Genomic DNA, 10,253 nt, shown 5'->3' with positions numbered 1-10,253 from the left:
CGCGCAATTCTCCTGCCTCAGCCTCCCGAGCAGCTGGGACTACAGGCGCCCGCCACCTCGCCCGGCTTATTTTTTTTTTGTATTTTTAGTAGAGACGGGGTTTCACCATGTTAGCCAGGATGGTCTCGATCTCCTGACCTCGTGATCCGCCCGTCTCGGCCTCCCAAAGTGCTGGGATTACAGGCTTGAGCCACCGCGCCCGGCCTCTAGTTCTTATTACAGTTATTTTTATTTCATTTACTTAATTTATTAAGAGAAAGGGTCTTGCTCTATTGCCCAGGCTAGGGTGCAGTGGTGCCATCATGGCTTACTGTAGCCTCAAGTCTCTGGGCTCAAGCAAGCCTCCTGCTTCAGCCTCCTGAGTAGCTGGGACCACAGGTGTGTGCCACCATGCCTGGCTAATTTTTTTTTGTCTAGAGATGGGGTTCTCTCTATGTTGTTCAGGTGGTCTCAAACTCCTAGGCTCAAGTGATCCTCCTGCCTTGACCTCCCAAAGTGTTGAGATTATAGGCATAAGCCACTGCACCCAGCCTATTTTAAAATAAATTAATAAAAATGAGTGTTGCAAGTGTTTATTGCAGTATAACAAACGACTCCAAACTTAGAGGCATAACACAATAATTATTTCTTATTGATTGGGTTCAGGAGGTGGTTCTCACTTGGAGCCTCTCATGAGGTGCAGTCAGAGGGTGACTGAGGCTGGGGTCATTCCAAAGGCTGGCTGTTCACTAGGACTTCAACTGGGGCTGAGGACCAGAACACCTATACCCGACCTCTCCATTGTCACCTGAGCCTCTTCCTACCACGGGAGCCAGAATTGAAAAGCAAGCATCCTGAGATGTAGCCAAGCTAAAATATCCTTTGTAATGTAGCTTTGGAAGTCACCCAGTGTCACTAAGCCCAGCCCATATTCAAGGGTAAGGGAACTGGACTGCACCTCTCGATGGGGGCAGAGTCAAAGAACTTTGAGACCTGTTTTATAACCATCATATGTAGAATTTCTGCAGACTTTATGGTTCTCGTCAAGGAGTGGGCATTCCTCAGTTCACTCCTCACAGTGAACTCATTCTCTGAAATGTCCTGGGGCAACACAGGTCTTCAGCACACTGACTGGTTCTCAGAGGTCTATGATGCCATCTATCTCCTGGGTTTTGTCACTGTCTCCAGACATCCTTGATGGCTCTCAAAGTGTTTTGTGGGGCCCCCCGCACATGTGTGGGGCAGGCAGCTTTGAAGGGGAAAGGCCACTTGAGAAGGATGAGTTTTACTCTGTCTTGCGGGCTTCGCCTGCCCAGATCAGCCACAGAGAGGTGGCTGATCCTTTGGGATGTGATGATGTTGTTAATAATACTTATCACTTATTGAGTTCCTCCTGCACGTGAGACACCATGCAAAGCATGTTACCTGCATTACCTAATTTAACTTCTCTTCTTACCAGCCTTAAGCGGTAAGGAATATTTTTATCCTCACTTTACATGTGAGAAGATGGTCATATGTAAAGTGACCATCTGGCCAGAATGGTCAAGCGATTTGCTCAAGACACACATCTCAACTAGCAGATAGAGCCTGGATTTGAATGCAGGTGTATTTGCCTCAGACGGCAGCATAGTGGTTTTGAGTTTGAACACTGAGGTCAGACTACTTGGGCTTGACTCCTCGCTTTGGGCAATTTGACAACCTCTTTGTATTTCAATTTCCTCATTGGTAGAGGGGAGACGATAAACATATATATATCTCAACCCCATGGGGTTTTAGCATTAAATGCGAGGAGCTATTTAAGGTGTTTAGCACTTGGCAAGTATTAATTATTTCTTCTTCTTTACGATTTATGTCAGGTGGGGGTTGTGATTTACTCAAAAGAATAATATGCCAGAAATGAAGAGGTCTAAGGAAATACAGCATGAGGAACTACCAGAGACCTGCCGTCAGATCTCGGCATTCAGTGACTCACTTCAGTCTCTGAGTTCCCATCTGCAAAATGGGCACAAGACTGGGACCTTTTTTTTGAGACCAAGTCTCATTCTGTTGCCTAGGCTGGAGTGCAGTGGCATGGTCTGGACTCAATGCAACCTCTGCCTCCTGGGTTCAGGTGATTATCCTGCCTCACTCTCCCAAGTAGTTGGGATTACAGGTGCCCGCCACCATGCCTGGCTAATTTATTTATTTATTTATTTAATTTTTATTAGAGATGGGGTTTCACAATGTTGGCCAGGCTGGTCTCGAACTCCTGACCTCAGCCTCCCAAAGTGCTGGGATTATAGGCATGTGCCACTATGCCTGGCCTAGACTGGAATTTCTTGAGGACGAACAGAGGAAACACTTCTCTACATGGCATCCCAGTCCTTTCTCTACTTCCAGAGCCAATTAAATCTGCCAGCCACTCACCAATCCACATACAAATGATACATCACGGAAACTGACTGAGGAACACAGAGGCCGAAAGGAGGGTTGGTAAGAAACCCTCTCCACCTTCTTATGGGACTCAAAACACTGTCTAATTCACAGAGTGACTAGATATTGGTCTTGTCTTTTGGGGTTAAACCCTGGACAGTGGGATATGACTTCCTGAAATGTGTCTATACTGCAGCCAAGCTCTGCAATCTGTGCAGTAGGATTTTATCCATTATCTGTATAAATAACATGATGGCTGGGGCTGGAAAGGGCCCAGTGAAGAGCCAGGCGGGTGGGGTGGCCCACACTTGCCTGTCGCTGTTGCTCAACTCCGGATCAGCACTGTCTTCCGAACCCAAAGAGGCTGGGAGGTTTTTTACAAAGGCCCCGGGTCTATGTGTGTGGTTGAGCCCCCTCCCAGACAGGCTGATTTGTGAATGTGCTGAACTCCAGCGCACCAGTAGCCTAACCACAGAGCGGTGTTTTGTTTCTCTACCGGATACACCTGCCAAAAAGGCAGGGTTCACTTGTGCTGCCGGCTCCGGTTTGTTTTACTTTTAAAAAGATTGCACCCTCCAGATAAACCAGAGTGCACAGTTGTGTTATGGAGAAGCAGTTGAGGTTGGAGAGTGATGAAATTGATTTTATTTTCTTTTGGGACAATTCTGTACATTTTCTCCTTATTCAAATGAGCATTCTCCGTATTCATATCGGTCGTTATTTCCCAAAATGTACCCCGTCAAGAGGATTTTAGGGATACAAGGGATCAAGAGCATTGAGTCACACACTGAGAAAGTTAGTCCCTTTTCAAATGTTTTCAATCTTTCTGGTTTTGTCAAGAAAAAAGTCTTCGTTTGAAGCTATCTTTAACACCTAACATCTACTTATCTCCCTTTATACATAACAAAACCAAAGTGAGTGCAGACCTTGGAATTAGCCTTTAGTTAGATATAGTGTCTAGTTAAACGTTATAATATTGTCTAAATAAAATTTGCCAATATTGCTTTCTCTTTATGATAATTATCTTTAGGATTACCTTAAGTGTATGGCGAGGGATAGCAGTCTACCTACCTTAGGGCTACTGTGTTTCCCTTTAAAATAAACATGTTCAAGTTTTCAAAATCAATTAATTTAAAGAAAAATAGGAAGTAAATAATTGTATGAGTGCTACTCATAAGTAATGAAAGTCATGAGGATAGCGTGTGGCGATAGTTGAAGGTAGTAAAAATTGGGAAGGGAGTATACAGATATTTGACGTATGAGCGGCTGGGCTTTAGAGCCAGACCAGCTTGGGTTTGAATCACTGCCTACCACCTGTGGGAAGATGAGCAAGTTACTTAGCCTAGTTCCACATCTATAAAATCAGGAAAGCGGCAATTCACCACCCACCTTAGGACTTCTGTGGCGACAACCCACGCAGGGCTGAAATACATGGTCCTAGAACACAGTGTGTGTGCTCAATAAAGTTAGCCATGATTATTATTCTTGCCAGAGACTCTAGTTCTGCTCTCAGAACTGTGCACAGAGTTAGCCCCTAGACACGCTGCTGCTGTCATCAGCATCATGTGCTAGTTGGGGGTCTGCTGAGAAGCAGATGCCAAGATGGCATTAGATGTGCAAGAAATTTACGAGCGACACACCTGTGAAGGATAAAGGAGGGGGCCAGAGAAAGCGGGGAGAGGAGTTCTGACATCTGTGCCAGGAAGGAGAGAAGGAGGCCGGGCGCAGTGGCTCACGCCTGTAATCTCAGCACTTTAGGAGGCTAAGCCAGGTAGATCACCTGAGGTCAGGAGTTCGAGACCAGCCTGGCCAACATGGCAAAACCCTGTCTCTACTAAAAATACAAAAATTAGCCAGGTGTGGTGGCGGGTGCCTGTAATCCCAGCTCCCCAGGAGGCTGAGGCAGGAAGATCACTTGAACCCGGAAGGTGGAGATTGTAGTGAACCAAGACTGTGCCACTGCACTCTATTCTGGGCAACAGAGCAAGACTTCATCTCCAAAAAAATAAATAAATAAAATAAATAAATGAATAAAAGGAAGGAGAGAAGGAAGGAGGACTGGTATGGAGGAGCCTGAGACTGCAGTGAGGTTACAAGAAAGGTTTGGCCAGGCTGGTAAAGAATCCTGGAGCCAAAGTGGACTATTGGAGTTGTCCCCCTTTTGTGCTCAGTCACTGGTTGGAGCAGCTGGCAGGAAGTGCAGTCTCCCTGTAGCCGTGGTGTCGGACCCAGAAAGGCAGCTTCGGGGTGACCATCAATCACGCTCCCCACAGCAGGGGATCCAGCGGCGTTAGCATGGCTGCCATGCGTATCATTTCCATCTCACACGTGAAACGTGTGGAAAGTGGAACTTGAGGGTTTCCTCCAGTTCATTTTCCTGGTTAAGTAACTACTTGGACACTGTGACCCATTCAAAACCAGTTTGTAATCTTCTCGGGTTTCAGTGCGTGACTAACAAGCCAAATTCAGTACTTTGAAGGCTTTGTCTTGATAATAGCTCTTGACTAAGCCTATTTGCCTTTTAACTCTAATTTTGGATTCCCCAAATTTTGCATTTCAGGCAGAGAGTTAAGCACAATGGACATTTTCATGCAAATCGAATCAATACAGAGCCCCAAATGGCAGCTACTGGGCCATATCCAGTCCACAGATATGTTGGGCCCACACAGAATCTTTAAAACATGTGAGCCAGCATTCTAAAATGGAAAGATTTCATATTTTTTATTTTATATATCTATATAGATATATATATATATATATTTTTTTTTTTTTTTGAGAAGGAGTCTTGCTCTGCTGCCTAGGCTGGAGTGCAGTGGCGCCATCTCAGGTTATTGCAACATCTGCCTCCCAGGTTCAGGCGATTCTCCTGCCTCAGCCTCCTGAGTAGCAGGGACTACCGGTGTAAGCCAATGCACCTGGCTAATTTTTTGTATTTTTTTTTTTTTCAGTAGAGATGGGGTTTCGCCATGTTGGCCAAACTGGTCTTGAACTCCTGACCTCAGGAGTTCCACCTGCCTTGGCCTCCCAAAGTGCTGGGATTACAGCATGAGCCACCGTGCCTGGCCGAGATTTCATTATTTTTTAAAATGTTGATTCCTGGCTTCTTTTGAAAACAGCAGAGTTGAACACAGAGCCTGAATTTCTGCATGACAGTATCATCTAAGGTGAAAGGGGCTGCTGCTTAAAATGGGGCTCTCACTGTTTGCTCTGTGCTCCACTGCCCACAAAAGATATGTATATGTCCTTACACCTGGCAGGAATCACTGCTTTATATTCCTGTTTAGTCCTTTGTGCAGAGTGCTAGCTGTTCCCCAATATTGCATTCTCTTCTTCCATACTAATGTTCCAGATGGACACATGATGGTCCACCTAGGATTACAATTCCAGCTTCCCTTGCAGCTAGGTGTGGGCCAGTGACTAAGTTCTGGCCAAGGAGGTGATTGTGGAATTGATGCTTGGAATTTCCAGACTGCCTTTAACGGAAAGCAGGATGTCTTCTCTTGCTCCAGTTCTTCTTCCTGCCTGCTGGAGTGTGGATGGGATAGTGGGAGGTGGGGTAGCCATGTGCTTTCACAAGATGGAAGCTGTGTATGGAGCATAGCAGAGCAAAAAGACAGGAAGAAACTGCATCCCTAACATCACGGAATCACACAGCAGGTCTGGAAGGCTTATGCTCACACTCTTACATAAGAAAAACAAACTTCCATTTTTATGTTTCATTTTTACAGCAGCCTCAGTTATATCTTAAATAAAACATCTCATTTGTAAGAGGGCCTGTGGCCCCTGGCTTACACTAAGAAACTCTGGAACTGTGCAGGCAGCATCAAATCAAATTCCACCGAGAGCCACGATGAGCCATAATCCTTTGTATGGTAAAAGCAATATTGGAAAACCCTTTCTATGTCTCAGAGGCTCTGTTTGCAGGTGGCACATTGCATGTAGCTGTGAACCAGTTTATACAAATGGCTCCTTAGGGACTGCTGTTTCCCACCGCTGCAGGTCTCAGGTTCACAGACTACTGCACCACATTCTCACCTCTTTTTCCTCTCCACTTTGTCTTTAAAGGCCACACTTGAGCAGGCAACCCTCCCACCTTTTCTCGGCAGTGCCATCTGAGTAGAAGCGAAGTAGAAACTTCTTGGTTGGTACTGTTCCGGTTTCCAAGGGACCAACGGAGGCTTCCTGGTGCTAAGCGCGAAACCATTGAGGATCTTGACAGTTTCGATCTGAGCCTACCCTGCAGTATTACATGAGGGCAAGACACTGTTACTTCCCCAGAGGCAGGTGCCAAAAATGACATGTTATTGTGTTCCTTAGAATGATGAATGAAAGTATTGAATGAAATCTGGGTAATAATAATACCCAACTATTTAGTGTAGCCTGTGACAACGAATCTTCCCAGCCAGGACTCTTTTGGGAAATAGAAGCGGGAAAAAAAAGAGTTGCTATTTACTGAGCGCTTAAGGTGCTGCAAGTCTTATATACATTTTCTCATTTAGTTATCTCAAAAATCCTGTGATTTAGTATTATAACAACTTTTTTTAAAAGCAGAAATGCTAAGAAAAGTTAAGGAACTCAACAAAGCTTGCATTTGCTAGGAAGTAAAAAGCCAGAATTTTGATTTAAATCTAATGACTTATGTTTATTCCATATTATGTAGCATCTTGGATGCTCTACTGTTGGCCTGCTCAGGAGAAGGAGGCAAATGAGATCATGGTCAAAACTGCTGGGGAAGCCAGGTGTGGTGGCTCACGCCTGTAATCCCAGCACTTTGGGAGGCCGAGGAAGGAGAATCGCTTGAGCCCAGGAGGTTGAGGCTGCAGTGAACTATGACTGTACCACTGCACTCCAGGCTGGGTGACAGAGTGAGACCCTGTCTTGAACAAATAAGCAAAAACTACCAGGATAGAAAATATCTGAGTGGGGAGGACAGTTTGTAACGGAGGCAAGCTAGCAAGAAAAGAACGTTGGGGAGGGGTTCTATACCTGCATCAGATCATCTGAGGGCCCACAGTGCAGCTCTGTGGGCTCTGAGGGATTGTGCAAGAGGCAGCTGGCAGATATGCATGGGGTGGGCAGATCTGACAAAAAGACGAGATAAATCTGAAAAATACATTTTACAGTGCTCTTTACACTGAAGAATCTTGCAGAGTAACTGGTAGATACAATAAGGGATAGAGAAGGAATTACTGCTTAAAAGCTAGCCAGACACTGGCATTAAGGTTTCTGCACAATTAAATGGGTGTGCTTTTCCCATCCCTGGCAAATTCTTTTGTTTTCCCCTACGTCCTCAGGTTCTTCTTTTACATAAATGGCCTCTATGTCCATTTGCACTGTTCTGCAACATCAAAGGAGAAAATAATTCCCAAACCAATGTTCAGGGCTGCTGAATGTCATCAAACATCAAGTGAAATTGGATCAACTTGCATTTTTATGTATTATCTCTTACCTTTTGCATCTTCAGAAAGGCAGTTTATCTTTATTTTCATTTAGCGGTAAAATATTTTCTAATAGCATCAGTGAAATCCTGTTGAAAGTCAATGGCCAGCTTTTTAGACATAAGACAAACAGGAGTTCTGTTGGACACAAAGTGACTGCTAACAGATCTTTTAATATATTTCTTTCTCTCTCAGCCACTGATGGGTGTCTGACAGCTGCGAACGCCCTCTATGCTGGGCTGATTAGAAATGGAGGAGTTGTCTAAGATGCGGCTGTTTGAACTTCAGTGGTGGAAGGTTGGGCAGATGGCCCCCAGGTGTGTGCATTCAGACTGCAGCAGGAGTGACGCCCTCTCCCTGTGGTCCATCAAGCTCTATCCACAAGATGAGTCTCAGGCGACTGAGTACCATCCTCTAGACAGAAGCAGGGAGGGATGTAAAATAGAAATGTTGACAAGGCAAAGAGAATGATGTCCCCAAGGCCACTGTGGTTCTACAGATTACATTTGTGCACAAGTTACAGCAGGATGAAGTTGGAGATGAGGCTTACCGAGTTACAGGGGATGGCGGTGGTTCCAGAAAGGACAGGGACATCTGGTTTCTGGAAGGCATCTTGGAGATTTCATCATACATAAGCCATCCAGAGCTGGTATGTGGGCTGCATGATGTTAGGCACTTGTTTTCTTCCTGTCTTTTTGCTCTACTGTTCTCGAAACAGAACTTCTCCCTGTGATGTCCGATGGTAGTTAGGGAACAATGGTGCTAATAGGAGGCTTTGTTAATGAGAACAGGGATGCCTGCTAGATTTGGGGTTAGAGAGGAAAACAAAGAAATGCGATGAGGTCCTAGTGTAGTTGGCAGTTGGCAAATTCATTACATCATCAAGTTCTCTGACTTAAGTATCTTGCCTACCTTGCGCTGATTAAAACGAAAATGTAGCCCTCAGCACCACAGAAAACAATTCTCCATGGCTGTGACCATGGGGTGCCTGGGAGGAAGTGAAACTAATCTGGCAAAGACTCTTCCTGTCTGTCCATTCCTCTGTGTGGCCCTCGGGTAGAAGCAAGGATTTATACATGTTAGGCTAGATACAAGAGAAAAAGGGGAAACATGGTCTGAAGGAGGACTTTGGGGTCAGGAATAGTTCAAAGTTTAGCAATTTTCTTTTTCTTTAGGAATCGCTCTTTGACCTCTCTCTCTTTTTTTTAAGTGACGTTTCCAAGCAGAAAAGGCAGTATTTGCCAAGTGCTACAATTCACTTTAAGCTGATTGGGCTCTGAACATGAAGGCCCTTTTTAATCTCACAATTATTTAAAAACAGTAGTAATAAGTGGGGTGTTTCGGCACTAATTTACAGGTTCCTCCTTTGTTGCTATGATGACCCCCTGAGACTGGAATTGTTATCCTCTTACAGGCGGGGGAATTGAAGCTCAGAGAGAAGTGGCTTGACCAAGAACCCACAGTGGGTGAGCGGCAGAGTCTAGGGTTTTCTCTTCCTACCACACCTGTCATCGTGGTGCCCAGGGATGAGCAGTCATTTCAGATAAACGTCAAAGTTTCTGTTACCAGCCGTCCTCCGGGCCCAGTGTGATTAGCCTACTTTGCTCAGCTTCCTGTAGGTGTGTTGTGATACTCTGCAGAAACTTTATTTCCTCTTCTCCCTAGTTCGTCCAGAAATACAAACTGTTGAATTTCTTTATCATCATTTTAGAAGTGATAAATATTCCCAAAAGGAATGTTATTTCTGCCACGGAGCTGGCAGCCTTTATTCATGCAAAATGCATTCTGTAGTGTTTTGTTTTAGTGAAAAGAAGACATTCTTAGAAATTGAAGACAAAGAAGAGAGGAAGTGAGCCGCAGGGGGCATATTCGTGTGGAACTGTGAGTCAGGCATCTTTAGGTATCTCTGCTCCTTTCTCCTCGGAAGAAAGCAAGGACCACTGCCTTCTTTGGCGAAAATTCTTGAGGAAGGTATTTAACCTCTCTGAGCCTCGGTTTCCTCATCTAGAAAATGGGGAGAATAATATCACCTTCTTCATTGGGTCATTGGGGGGAATTTAATGGAATAATGCAATGTTTTTCCAAGTGTGATATACATACTATAGGTGATAGTGAGGTGATTTTCTGGTGATATAGATACTCTAATGTAATAATTATAACATACACACACTAGCACACCAAAATCATCATTTCACAGGTCTGATTGCTTAGGATATGGCTAGGTAAAAAACATATATAACCCACGTTAAAGACTATTTTAATACCATGTTAAATGTGTGATAGAGATGGCATCAGTGGACTAGAGACAGGGAACGACCACCACCAGGGATCCCTGAACGAATGTGTATGAAAGTGGGCCCTGCCCACTGTGGTTGATGTCTTCCACCCTGGTTGACTTTGGATAAAGAAAACCAGGGAGACCCA

The 10,253-nt window shown here is 44.7% G+C and overlaps 1 long non-coding RNA gene across 1 annotated transcript; it reads right to left on the bottom strand.

The window, feature by feature from the left end:
• Nucleotides 1-5,436: 5,436 nt before the first annotated feature.
• On the bottom strand, nt 5,437-9,939 carry LOC140710523 (uncharacterized). Its single transcript, XR_012091593.1, has 3 exons — nt 8,380-9,939; nt 7,841-8,243; nt 5,437-6,628 (listed from the first exon to the last, which is right to left on the bottom strand). It is a non-coding gene; the product is annotated as an uncharacterized lncRNA (long non-coding RNA).
• Between the last annotated feature and the right edge of the window lie 314 nt (nt 9,940-10,253).

The sequence above is a fragment of the Chlorocebus sabaeus genome, chromosome 27, assembly GCF_047675955.1.
Source record: "Chlorocebus sabaeus isolate Y175 chromosome 27, mChlSab1.0.hap1, whole genome shotgun sequence".
Classification (NCBI taxonomy): domain Eukaryota; kingdom Metazoa; phylum Chordata; class Mammalia; order Primates; family Cercopithecidae; genus Chlorocebus; species Chlorocebus sabaeus.
Note: the sequence above shows the minus strand (reverse complement) of the source record. Positions and strands in the feature narration are given on the sequence as shown.